This window comes from Peromyscus maniculatus, chromosome 4 (genome assembly GCF_049852395.1).
Source record: "Peromyscus maniculatus bairdii isolate BWxNUB_F1_BW_parent chromosome 4, HU_Pman_BW_mat_3.1, whole genome shotgun sequence".
NCBI lineage: Eukaryota > Metazoa > Chordata > Mammalia > Rodentia > Cricetidae > Peromyscus > Peromyscus maniculatus.
In genome coordinates, this window is record NC_134855.1 from 130065531 (window position 1) to 130079730 (window position 14200).

Genomic DNA, 14200 nt, shown 5'->3' on the forward strand with positions numbered 1-14200 from the left:
GGAAACATCTGGAAGAAAACAAACTATTAACCATAATTGCCTCTGGAAAATGGGTTTACAATAGCACAGGAAACCCTACCAGGAAAAAACCCTGAACTATAAGGATCAGAACTATTCATGGCTTGTTTCCTGAGTGATGTGTACAGCTGTGCTTTTAAGGAGTCCCTGAGCCCTGCTTTGTCATCGAACTCTCTTTTGTTTTTGCTCCCGCTTTATAGTCTGGCATCCACATAGACTTGTAGGGCAGTTGGTCTAGACTAGGTTCAGCCAAGCAGCTGTGCTTCAGGTTTAGCCTCTGCTGGATTGGGCATCTCCATTTGGATCAGATTCACGTTTGTTCCAGGTGGTTCCTTCTGAGTCACATGCTGAAACTAGCTGCCCGGGACATGGTGGACTGCCGAAGCACAGAGGCCAGATGAAGTCACACAGGTATGTGCCACCCTGTTGGCCGCAAGTCATCAAACCCATCATCGGTGAGACAAGGACGTATACACCTCATGTTGAGAGAACTGTTGGAAGTAATATGGCAAAGGACACGCTATATAGTCTTATAAGACAGTGAAGAACTGAGACCAGTAACACAATCAATCATGCTATCTCAGCAGAAACTGAAGGCTGTCTAACCGCTGATCACTCACTGAGGAGTGAGCTGTTTTACTCATTGAAGTATCCTAAGTCATACATAAGTTCCATCTATAGTCATTCCTTTGTATCCATGAAGGATTGATTCTAGAATGCATACCACCACCACCACCACCAGAATCTACCTACCTAGCCTTGAGTTCCTTCTGTAGAATGGCCTTGCAGTTAATCTCATACATTTCCCACATACTTGTATGTCACATCTGTATAATGTCTAAATACAATGTAAATGTTATGTGGATAGTTATTGTACTCTTATTTAGGGGAAGATGACAGAAGTCCTTATTCAATCCAGAACTAATATTTTTATTTTAGGAGATTTTTAATTCTCCTGTTAAGTGGGTATAGAACTCACAGTTACAGAGGACCATTATATATGTCTTTATCAGAGAAATCCTTGTGCTTTTAGTTTGTTTAAAAATGGTTTGTTTTTAATTACATGTGTTGAGTATGTGCACATGAATGTGGGTGCCTACAGAGCCATTGGGTCCTCTTGAGCTGGTGCTGCAGGGGGTTGTGAGCCACCCAACATGGGTCCTAGCAATTGAACTCAGGTCCTCTAGAAGAGCAGTGTGAGAGCTCTTTGACGATTGAACCATCTCTAGCCTTTTGTTTGTGTGTTTCTTTTTTGACAGGGTTTTAGCCCTTGCAGCAATCCTGCATCAGCCTCCTGAGTGCAAGGATTACAAGTGTGAGCCTCCACACCTGACATAATTCTTGTTTTCCAACAATTGAAATCAGTTCCAAGTTTGAGGCTTCCTGTCCAGAACAACATGAAGTCCTGCTGCACAGAGAGCTTCTGCAGTCTAGGAGTGTTGTGTTTTGGGGGAAGTGGTTACAAGTGTTTTCACTTTGAAATTTAGTTAAACAGTACATTATGATTGGCAAAATTGTAAGGGGTTCAAATGTTTAACGATTTTAAAAATAAAATGGAAAACCCAAAAGAAATCCAAAAATGAACCAACTCTAGGAGAATGGGTGGAAGTTAACATAAATCCATCACCTGGTCAGCTGTGAGGAGAATTTGCAGCCGTCATGGAGATAGTGAAGATTGGTCTGACCAAAATTAGAATGTCACAATAAAGAATTTGTGATGGGAAGTGTGGGTGTAGTAGTGTCTGTAACAAGGTAAGCAGTTTAGAAGCACTCAATACTTTTTATGAGAAGTAAATAGCTAAAATTGAAAAAAGTTCTTTATGCATGTTTTGATATTTTTTATTGTTAACATAATAAAACTTGTACTTGTTACACTGTATTGCTCTGGTTAAAACATAAACTAAATTTTAATAAATGGATATTTATTTTGAATACATTCTTTTCTACCATTCCAACTGCCAAATTCCTTGTGCAGGCCACCCTCCTGGTGCCTCATTTATCACAACTAACACTCTTATGCCATCCTATTTCTCTTGATTCCAGATTGGTCCTAAACTTTCTAGTCAGAGAACTCATTGAGAAACAAGTCTTGATTTTTGCTTCAAAGCTTATCAAAGTTTCCCAATTGCACACAGTTTCTGCTATCTCCCAATATATTCCCCCTTCTTGTAGACAGTGCCCCACTTGAAGGGTGGGAGAGATGACCAGCCTTCTCTTCTGGGACTTGGGTAATATGTCTGAGAGACAGGCACATGAGAAGTCATATGAAGAGCAATGGTCAAAGGTAAAGAGAGACAAGCATGATGTAGAAACAGAGATAGCCAGTGATTGACAGCTAAAGTGAATACAGGTGAAAGACGGCCCTGGCACTGCAAGGCTTTCCCAGACTCTGTTGATGTTTTCATCACAACCACACCGAAACCAGAATGTCTCTTTAAACATCTGTTAGAAGGAAACAACAACTACTATGAGAGAAAAAGTCACTCTCCTTTGTCTCCTACCACACAAAAGCCCAAAATTGGAAGGTAGGGTACCAAGTACTCACTCAACTGGAAGCAAACAAAAACCACCCCTCAGTAGGGACAAACGTGTACCGGGTCTAGAACTTCAGCCACAGCGGAGCAGGAGCACTAAGGAAGCCACACCTCAAGTCACCCAGGGACACGGTGCCTGAAGAAGACAGGTGGCCTTAGTGCTCTAGACCGCATCTTTGCTAAGCGAATGAGCATTGAATGATATGGACTAATAGCAATACTGAGAAGGACGAGGGCATAGAAAGCCTCTGAGGAAGATGCCAACAGAAGACAAAAGCACAATAAGAGAAAAGTCACTCTGCATGCCAAGTCAACAATGGCAGAAGAATTTGGAGCTTGTGCATGTAGTTTAACCTCAGCAACAATAAACTGACCTGGCCCAACTCAGCTGCTGCAGTAAAGGCCTAGCAGAAGGAAAGGCATGCTTAATTCCATGCCTGAAAACCCTTACCTTTGAATTTCTGCTGTCCTGCGTGAGATACCCAACTTCTACTAACACTTTCAACAAATAGATAGGTGGTGCACTTCCAAGAAGCAATCTTGCACAATTAGATTGATGTCCCATGCTGGAGCTAATAAATAATGAACTAAAGGGTGATAGAGCAATTGAAAAAATCAACATGCAAAGGTGTAGAGACAGGGTGGGAGTGTAACTCAGTGGTTGTAAACTCCACACCCCCCTAACCCCGCCCCCAAGTTCATACCTACCAGGACACTTGAGGTTTTCCTGGAGACAGGTAATGTGACTCAGCAGGTTAAGGCACACCTATTGACAAAATTGAATCCTATCCCCAGGACTCAAGGTGGAAAGAACTAGCTCCACCCACTGTCTGACATGCATACCCACAAAGAAATAGAATTACCAGATTCTGAGTTTAAAAAAGAAAGAGAATCAGGGCACTGAGATAGTCCACCCTGTAAAGTACATTTTGTGCAGGGCTAACAGCCAGAGTTTGATCCCCTGGATCCACATGAAGGGAGGAGAGAGCCAGCTTCACATACTATCATCTGATCTCTATATGCATTGCCCACACAGCCTACACACAATAACAAGCCAGCTTTGGTGGCAAAACCCTTTAATTCCACAACTTGGGAGGCAGAGGCAGGCAAAACAGGGCTACAGAATGAGACCTTGTCTCAATAAATATATACTAGGAGTTGAAAAGATGGCTCAGTGATTAAGAGCACTCATTGCTCCTGCAGAGGAGCAGGTTGGTTTCCAGCACCCACGTGACAATTCACAACCTCCAGTTCCATGGCTTCAGAACCCTCTTCTAGCTTAGGGCTCCTGTACACATGTGGTGCACATAAATATGCAGGCAAATACACATAAAGGGATAAATACAAAAATACTAAAAGATTGAGACATTAGAGAATAAGTTTGTGCATAGATACCGCTAGGCAGATCACATTTAAGTTGCTGAAATACATTTCTTTTTTTTTTTTTTTTTTTTTTTTTTTTTGGTTTTTCGAGACAGGGTTTCTCTGTGTAGCTTTGCGCCTTTCTTGGAACTCACTTGGTAGCCCAGGCTGGCCTCGAACTCACAGAGATCCGCCTGGCCCTGCCTCCCGAGTGCTGGGATTAAAGGCGTGCGCCACCACCGCCCGGCTCCTGAAATACATTTCTTTCCTAGTTTAGTAAATGATGGCAAGTGCTTTTACCCACCGAACCGTCCTCAGCCCTCCCTGAATTTTAAGAATGGAGGGAATGTTCTACTTTGGAGGAAACAGCTATGGAAAAGTCAGTCACTAAGCAGCTACCCCTTTACTTGCACTTTACCACCTTTCCCTTTGTCATGAGAGCCAGACATTGCCTTGTTTTACAGTGGTAGAGAGTTGGCTTTAACCTCAGAATGACCACAAAGTTTGGCCCTCCTGTTATGGTGCTAGGGGAGAGGAATCACTCACAGATCGCCACTGAAGGCAGGAATCCAGAATTGGCTGGCTCACTGACCAGCACAGTCATAAATGCTATGACCCAAATTGCTTAAGCAGGTTAGTCCCAAGTGGGATGACCTCATTCTCCAAATTTCCCACTGGGATGACTTAATTCTCTGTGAGTACAAAGCATCTATTATCCTCGGTGATGATTTAGATAAGATGAGTCAGACTGAACTTCCAATGTTAGTATTTATTTGCAATAGAGATAATCAAATCTAGGGCCTTGGTATGTAGCACTGAGCTACATCTTCAGCCCCTGGGTGTTAATGTCATTGCATTATGGAACCTATATAAGTGTAATACTTTAGATTCTTAGGAAGTTTTATATAATTTTAGGGCTAGAGATGTAGTTCAGTTGGTACAGTGCTTGTCTAGCATGCATGAAGTCCTGAGTTTTAAGTCCTAGCACCCCTTAAACTGGGCATGGTAGCAATGCTTGTGATTCCAGCACTCAGGAGGATCAGAAGTTTAAAGTTAACTTCAGTTAGCAGCTAGTTCAAGGCCAGGATGTCTCCAAATTTAAGAAAAACAGGTGGAGGAATATGGCTCAGTGGGTAAAAGTGCTTACCAGCAAGTCTAATAGCCTGAGTTGGATTTCATTCCCAGGACACATGTGATAGAAGAAGAGAACCGACCCAAAAGTTGTCCTCTGGCCACTGCACACTAAGTAAATATATGTAATAAAAGTATTTTGAGTGTGAATATTTTGCTTGCATTATGTATGTATACCACATGCAAACCTGGAATCCAAAAGAGCATCAGATACTTTGGAACTGGAGTTAGACAGTTATGAGCCATGTGTAGATGCTGGGAACTGAATCCTGCAAAAGCAACAAGTAAGTACTACTGAGCCACTTCTCTACTCCCCCTCCCCCCAAAAAATTATTTATTTGACAGTTAAACCAAGTGGCCCTGGTTGACCTAGAACTCAGAGATCTACTTGCTTCTACTTCGAGAGTGTTGGGGTTAAAGGCTTGTGCCACCATGCCTGGGCATTAGCAGATTATACTTACGTTTTGGTGATGAATGTGAATTTAAATAATTTGGACTTGTGATTTTTAAGTTTTAATCTTAAACTTATAACACATGTAAAAGACTTCATGAGGGCCCTGAGCAGAGCTCAGTGGTAGAACACTTGCCTAGCTTGGGCAAGGCCCTGAATTCTTCCTCTACACATAAAAGAAGTAAATAAATAACCAACCAACTTCATTCCCTTTTGGCCAGAACCTATCTCTAGCAATTCAACAAATTAACAAACACAAAAGGACACCTGATAAATGGTCTCTAGGACCCTTAGAAAACATTGGAATGGGTCCTGTTCAAAAAAGAATGGCCCTAAAATGTCACTGTGGGAAAACTGGGAGTCTGCAGTGTTACCTGTTGGCATTGTTGCAAACAACAACAAATATTTGCTGAGAGAATGTGTGTCTCTTGAGTGCATTAAGCATTCTAGGGGTCTAAAGTGAGCAAAGGAAATGATTAGACAAAGGACGCCAGAAAGAAAGGAACCTGTTCAGCTGCATCACCAACCTGATCCACCCAAGAAACCCATTTTGTGGAACCACAAGAAACCTGAGCTGCTGGAACATAACCCCTGAAAATTAATTCATGGCTTTAATAAGTGTAGAAAACTAAAAGGTCTCTAGACCCTAAAAATGTTCTTGTAACTGCATAGAAGTATATGTTGTCTTGGCTCCAAAAGAAACATTTCTTGTGTGTATTTTTAATATTTATTTGCTTAAATTGTGTAGTCTGGTGGTGGTGGTGCATGCCTTTAATCCCAGCACGTGGGAATCAAGAGGCAGGTGGATCTCCATAATTTTGAGGCCAGCCTGGTCTATAGAGTGAGTTCCAGGACAGCCAGGGCAGTTACACAGAGGAGGGTTGGGTTGGGAGTCCCTCCTTGTGGGTGCCGAGAACCAAACTTGGGTTCTCTGCAAGAGCAGTAGAAGCTCTTAAATGTTTAGCTGTCTCACCAGCCCCCAAAGCAACCTTCAAAACTAATGTGTCCTGTAGCTGAAAGTTTTTCTAGTTCTGCCCTGCCCCATGGTTCCACAGCCACTTATAAAATAATCACTCAGAGGCTTAATATTAATTACAAACTGTATGGCCTATGGCTCAAGTTTCTTGCTAGCTAGCTCTTATAACTTAACCCATTTCTATTAATCTATGTATCGCCACATGTTCTGTGGCTTTACCTGTGTCCCATTACATGTTGCTCCTTGGACAGCGGGCTGATGGCTCTCCATCCCCCCACTCCACCCTTCTCTCTATATCTCTGCTTGGATTTCCTGCCTGCCTCCAAGCTGCCTTGCTGTAGGCCAAAGCTGCTTTAGCCAATGGGAGCAACACATGTATTCACAGTATGCAGAAAGATATCCCACAGCACTTCTCTTTTTTTGTTTAATCAAAAAGGAATGTTTTTAACTTTAACATCGTGAAATTATATGTAACAAAATAGTTATCAAGCAAGAATTACAGTTATAATATATAGTCTATTTGTATTTGCCAAAATTAAAGAAAATATTCTATCTGTTCTATTTTTGTGAGTCTAAAGTTTTATATCTAATTTACCTTTTATCGTAACCAAGGAAAACTATAATTACAACTATCTAGTCTTCAACTCCATCAAAGAGTTCAGAAGGATATAATATTACCTAAGTAAACAGGAAGTGCATTGTAAGCTATTTCCAGAATTCTAGAAATGACAGAGACATCTGGCTGCCTGGACAGTCACCCAAAATTCTTCTGCAACATTGGGGCATCCATCTTCAGCCTACAGGCCTAAAGTCTCTGGCAGACTTTTTTGTGAAGCAAGAAATTTGAAGGATTGTCTCGCCTATTGGCAAAGTTCATCAGTTGCTTCTCCCTATGTCCTGCAGAATGTCTGGCTGTCTCCTCTGTGAAGCAGGAACCTGAAGGACCATCTCATCTTGCAAAGTTCAGTTGTCACCTTCCTATGGGTCCTGCATATCCAGTTTATATAGCATCCTGTCAGACAGTTGAGACAAGGGCACATTTTTGCCTGGTGGCTAACTTTTGCCACAAAGAAAGCAAACTCCATAATGAGTTTCTTTGATGCCCATCATCCTCTTTGAAGTAATTGGTGTTGTCAGGAGCAGAAGTGTATTACTGTCCAGAAAAATATAAGTTTTTCAAACATTTTAAATGCCACATTCTGTAGGTCTTTGAAGTGTTTGAAAATTATCTACCTAATTGAAATATATCTATGTACATCTAGACAATTGACATGACTATAAGTTTTATTATCATAGATGACTAATTATTCCGTATTTTTAATTATATATTATAATTTTAAATGAGTTTAATAAACATAATACCTTAAACAAGAGTAGAAATATATATAGTATAACAAAATTAACTTTAAATTTGTATCAATAAAGCAAAATACATATTTGTAAAATATGTAAGATTAGTAGTTTTTTTGATTAAAGTAGATTCAATAATCTACCCTTTTATCCTATCATTTCTATATCATATACCCCTTTCTTCTTTTAGAAAGAGATTGACTGTGACCAATAACAATTTGTAACCAACCCCCTAAACAAAGACAAACATCCATAATCCATTTTGGGGGAATATGGGTATAGTGTTCTAGGCTACTTCTTGCAGATTGGGGGCACTGTTAATCTTATGGGGACCCTGTGAAAATTTAGGATTATAGTCAAGTCCTGACTGGAGTAGTCTGTGAGGCTGAATCATCTCAGTCAGTTGCCTTGAAGCTGTTCTGGATATGTTGGATCATCTGGAGACTTCTTGGGGGTATTCCTTGATCATACCATATTAACCTGAAAGGAATCCACAGCTTCTCATCTTCTGTGGAAACAAAAGCAGAACCTCTTTTCCAAAGCAATATATCCTTAGGCTCAAATTTTGAAGTCAAGATAGCTTTAAAATAAAGCATACATGTTGGTTTAATTTAGTAGCTCCTACAATCAAATGTCTTTCTGCAGTTAAAAATCCTAAAGACAGCCAGGCAGTGGTGGCACATCCCTTTAATCCTAGCACTCAGGAGGCAGAGCCAGGCAGATCTCTGTGAGTTCGAGGCCAGCGTGTTCTACAGAGTGAGATCCAGGATAGGCACCAAAACTACACAGAGAAACCCTTTCTCGGAGGCGGGCAGAAAGGGGGAGAACAAGGGAATCTGTGGCTGTTATGTAGAACTGAATAGTATTGTAAAATAAAATAAAATAAAATAAAAAGAAACCCTGTCTCAAAAAACCAAAACAATAATAATAATAATAAATAAATGATTTAAAAAATTCTAAAGACAACACTCAAAAATACAGTATCCAGACTCGGTGTAATTTCCATGTTTACATGGATTATTGCATTTTCTTATATCACTTTTTTTTTTTTGTTTTTCGAGACAGGGTTTCTCTGTGTAGCTTTTTTGCCTTTCCTGGAACTCACTTGGTAGCCCAGGCTGGCCTCGAACTCACAGAGATCCGCCTGCCTCTGCCTCCCGAGTGCTGGGATTAAAGGCCTGTGCCACTGCCGCCCGGCCTACTTTTACTCTCTTTAAATATTTTATTTTTTAAAACTATTTATTTCTTTATATAACTGTCTATATTCCTTTTCTTATTGGGCACCAAATGTAGTCAGAAGTTTTTCTGTGTCCTGCCCAGTCCTGCAGCTGCTTGGTCTCAAGTAAACACACAGAGGCTTGCATATATATTGTTGTTGTTGTTTTGTTTTTTGAGACAGGGTTTCTCTGTGTAATTTTGGTGCCTGTCCTGGATCTCACCCTGTAGACCAGGCTGGCCACAAACTCACAGAGATCAGCTTGGCTCTGCCTCCCAAATGCTGGGATTAAAGGCATGTGCCACCACTGCCCAGCTATACAGGCTTGTATTAAATACAAACTGTATGGCCTATGACTCAGAGTTCTTGCTAGCTAGCTTTTTCATCTTAACCCTTTTCTATTAATCTATATGTTGCCATGAGGCTGTGGCATTACTGGTCTGCTGGCATCTTGTTGCTCCTTAGGCAGTGGGCTGGCATCTTCCTTAATCAAATCTGATCATCTTTAATTCCGAATGAGTCCATAGCCTCTCATATCCTGTAAAAACAAAAACAACCTCTCCCCCAAAGTAGCATACTTTTTGGCATAAATTTTGGAGTCAAGATATTTTTTAAAATATGTAGGTTAGTTTAATCCAGCAGCTTTTATAATCAAATGTCTTTCTACAGTTAAAAATCCCAAAGACGGGGGGGAGAATAGGGGAACCCATGGCTGATATGTAGAACTGAATGGTATTGTAAAATAAAATATATATATATATATATATATATATATATATATATATATATATATATTAAAAAAAATCCCAAAGACAACACACAAAAATTGCAGTATCCAGACTCTGTGTGTTTCCCATTTTTACATGTATTACTGTATTTTTTATATTACTTTTACTCTCTCTTTAAAGACTTTATTTTTTAAAACTATTTATTTCTTTATATAACTCTCTATATTCTTTGTCTTCTCCCTTCCAAGCCTACATTCATTTTCATACACACTGTAAACCGTTTAGAGTTTTATTCCATCTGAATCTGTCTTATTGTGAATCTATCTTTTTCTGACCAGGAGAGATTTTAAACTGCTAAACTGGGTGGCTAGGACGAAAGCGGCAGCCTTGGCTGCTGACTCTGCCCCTCTCCGCTTTTTAACAAGGCGGAGGTATGCTACTGCCAGCTCTCGGAGCCCTGCTCACTCACCACCAACTCCGGGAAGCAGTGGGTCTGTGCCTCCATCAAGGCCCCCCCCCTCCTTTTTTTTTTTGTGCTAGAAAAGGCTACATCTGCCACCCAGTATGCTGTGCTGCTTGGAGACACCTCTGTGTAAGGCGGCGGGAATCTGCCCTGCTGTGCTTAAGCTCAAATGCCACAGCTTCTCTGTGCCTCACCCCCAGGAGATACAAACTAGGAAGCTGCCCTTGGCTCCGTTTTAGAACCCTTTTTTAAAGCTTTCTCAAGTTTAGGGTGGAAATTCTTGCCAACATGTTTGGTCGCCAGTGTCCCACTTCATTTTTTTTCTCTGGCTGAAAAGATATGAGGTATGGTTTAAAGTCTGAAACAAAGATAGTCTGTTGGTTAGAAGAAAAGCTTCATGACTCAGTATAAGTGCTTTATATACTTCAGTAATTACAGGTCGAGGAATAGAGCTTGTAGAGTGCTTCATTAACATGAACAAAACCCTAGGCTGGATTCTCAGCACAAAAGAAGTGACTGCAAGAGAGTCAAAAGTTCAAGGTCATCTGTGATACCTCAGTAAAACCCCCCACTCTATCCCCTACAGACAAAGAGAAGCTTAAACCAGGATTCCTAAGTGTAGATAAGAACTTAGACCCCTTTTCCCCAGGTGGCTGTATCTGCTACAGGGACTTTGGAAAACAGTCAGGATATTCGAGCAAAAGACTAAAAAGGGAGGCGGGTTAAAATAAATTATATGGTCTGTGCCTTTAAGAACTAGCCTCACAAAGAAAGGGGAGTGCTCCTTCCAACCTCCCTGCTGTGAGTGAGAGATTTGGAAGAGCCTCCCTGGAGGCTTGTAAACTTAGAAAACACCTTACTTTTGCATTCTGTACCTAAAGGCTCCAGTGGGGGCTTTGGGGACTGTGATCTAGGCACAACAAGATCCTCACTCTATTGTCTCAAAAAGGGGGCCTTAGACAAAGATATCTCAATATAGATAGACCCAGGCAAGTTTCAAGTCCCCAGAAATGATGGCGCCAGCCCCAGGAACAAAAGAACAGAGTCAGGATGTCTGATGGTAACCAATTAACCGCGAGATGCCCCTCTCCAGAGATAACATGACCAGACCCCAGAGATGAGTTGTAAAACTCCTGACAGGGCAAACAGATAAGATAAAATAAGATAAAGTCCAGGCCCAGGAAAAACTGGACCAATCAAGGATGGACCCGTACTAACCCCCTCCCCTCTAAGAAATTTTATGGGTTTTGCCTATAAAAACTAACTTCCCCAAGAAAGAGGGACTCCTCCCTGCCTCACTGTATTGGGTGTAGGAATGAGTCCCTGTCTAGACTTGTATCTGCAGAATAAACCTTGCTGTTGCATTCTGGACATCCAAGGTCTTCGGTGGTCTCTTTGGGGGGGTCACAATCTGGGCATAACACATCCTTAGCAACATAGCAATTTGAAATTAGCCTTGGCCACTGGAGACCTTGTATGTAAAAATACAATTTAAAGACCACAAAACATAAACAAGCAACAAAGGGGGGGAAATGCATTGGAAAGAATTTGTTAGAAAATTGGGATACTTAACAAAAGTTTTTTCATTGGCAGAACACTATTAAACTCAATCTGGGTTTCACATGCTAGATAAGTGCTCTGCCACTGAGCCACAGCCTACAAAAAGGAATTATTAAATTTATAAATGAAGTTTTAAATGTTCACATAATTTTAATTAATTGAGTTTATTAATGATTATTATAACTTGTGAGATTAGGAATAACATTTAAAAAATTTTTAATTTCAGTCAGTTGAAATTAAGGAAGAATTAAAATTGGGAATTTCTATGTTTATTAAATATTAATTTTAAAAGTCAAAATAACTTCAGAGTTGCTGTGGAATAATCCTCTTATACACTGTAAAGATTTATCACTTGAGTTGGTTTAATTGGTTTAAATTAAATTAATTAGTTGGTTTGATTGGCCAGTAGCTGGGTAGGAAATATGGGTGGGGTGACCAAACTAAGGATGCTAGGAAGGAGAAGGGTGGAGTCAGGAGTTGCCAGCCACACGCAGAGGAAGCAGGAGATAAACGTGTCATGCTAATAAAGGTACTGCCACGTGGCAAGGCATAAATAGAAATATGGATTCATTTAAATTTAAGAGTTAGCTAATAACAAGGCTGAGCTATTGGCCAAGCATTTATAATTAATATTAAGCCTCTGAATTGGTTATTTGGGACTGGGCATTTGGGACAGAAAACATCTGTTTACACAAAGTAATCTCTTTTACTCATGCACATTTCCCAGGAGATGCTCCTTTAAATCTTTTACTCATGAAAATTCCCAAGGAAATACTCCTTTAAATTGTGTGTGTGTGTGTGTGTGTGTGTGTTTTGGGGGGAGGGAAGAGAAGCCATGTCCAGTATTTTTATTTCATCGTGTTGTCAGTATGTATGTTCTTTCCATAAAATGATCAACAAAAATTTTGCTTCATATAACCAGGAGTAGGTTGACCTTTTGACACAAATACTGCATTTTTCTTTAAGATTGGTCTCAGGGGTGGGAGAGATGGCTCAACTGTTAAGAGCACTGGCTGTTCTTTCAGAGGCCTTGAGTTCAATTCCCAGCAACTACATGGTGGCTCACAACCATCTATAGTGGGATCTATACCCTCATCTGTCATAAATGTGTACATGCATATAGAGCCCTCATCCATAAAATAAATAAATAAATCTTAAAAAATAAAAAAAGATTGGTCTTAAGTGAATGCAAAGTGGTTCACAGAAGATTAGTAACTTATCCTTTAGAGAGTCCAGGAGTATTCAACCCCAAGCCAGCTATGAATGAAGCCCAATGCAAAACCATACATTTACTTAAAACGTTACCAGACATTTTGTGTGTGTGTGTGTGTGTGTTTGTGTGTGTGTGTGTGTGTGTGTGTGTGTGTGTGTTTTCATGAAGCCAGAGGACAACCTCGGGAATACCCATCCACCTCTTTTGGCTTGGAGCTCACTTAGACTGGCTGGCTAGGAATCCTCTGGGAAGACCCTTTAAAAAGGTCTTGAAGAGCAGGTGGTGGTGGTGGTGTCATAGCACTCAGGAGGCAGAGGCAGGTGGATCTCTGAGATCGAGGCCAACCTGGTTTACAGGGTGAGTTCCAGGACAGCCAGGGCTACACAGTGAGATCCTGTCTTTAAAGACCAGGAAGAGACAGACACACACGCACACACACACACACAGAGAGACAGAGAGACAGTGACAGAGACACAGAATGAGAGAGAGAGAGAGAGAGAGAGAGAGAGAGAGAGAGAGAGAGAGAGAGAGAGAGAGAGAGATTGAAGTGTGAACCTTGGAATCTGGGCTAGAGAGAAGGATATGGAACCAAGAGGGGCCAATACTTATAGAAGAAAAAATTAATAACAGTGAGACTAGAGGAGCTCATCAAACAAACGCATGGGAGCATCTTCCCTGGAGATCTGGGAGGTGAGGCAGTCTCTGGGGATGCCCTAACCGAGGTGGTGAAAATAGTAGCAGTGAGGTTGGAGAAGAAGCTCATCAAACAACTAGACTCATGGGAGCATCCTCACTAGGGATCTGGGAGATGAGGCAGTGTCTGTGCATGACCCTCAGATGTCACTGAGCTTGGGTTTGAGTGTGTGTCCAGTTAGAAACCTGTAGGTGAGGAGGAGCCCAAAGACCCAATTCGTCCAGTAGCATTTTGACCAAAAGATCACTGCTTTGCACAATTCAGCGAGGTAGTTCATAACCATCTCCATGAACTGTGTCCCTACCCCAGCGTCGTGCAGGCATAGCCAGCGGAGCTGCATAAGGCGACCCTGCTAAGCTCGGGGAGCCAGGGTATGACCGGAGGATAAGTCCTTGGTAAGCGAAAGACTGCGTATAACCTTGGAGCTTGGCAGTGTCCAGCCTCGCGAGTTCAGTATTTTCTTTTCACAACTATTTCACAGATAATAAAAGCAAAAGCAGTGAC

The 14200-nt window shown here is 41.1% G+C and overlaps 1 long non-coding RNA gene across 1 annotated transcript; it reads left to right on the forward strand.

Annotated features, from left to right (window-relative positions):
• The first annotated feature begins 290 nt into the window (after positions 1–290).
• LOC143273026 (uncharacterized) lies at positions 291–1950 on the forward strand. The gene is made up of 2 exons (XR_013050863.1): positions 291–429; positions 1278–1950. It is a non-coding gene; the product is annotated as an uncharacterized LOC143273026 (long non-coding RNA).
• Positions 1951–14200: the final 12250 nt, after the last annotated feature.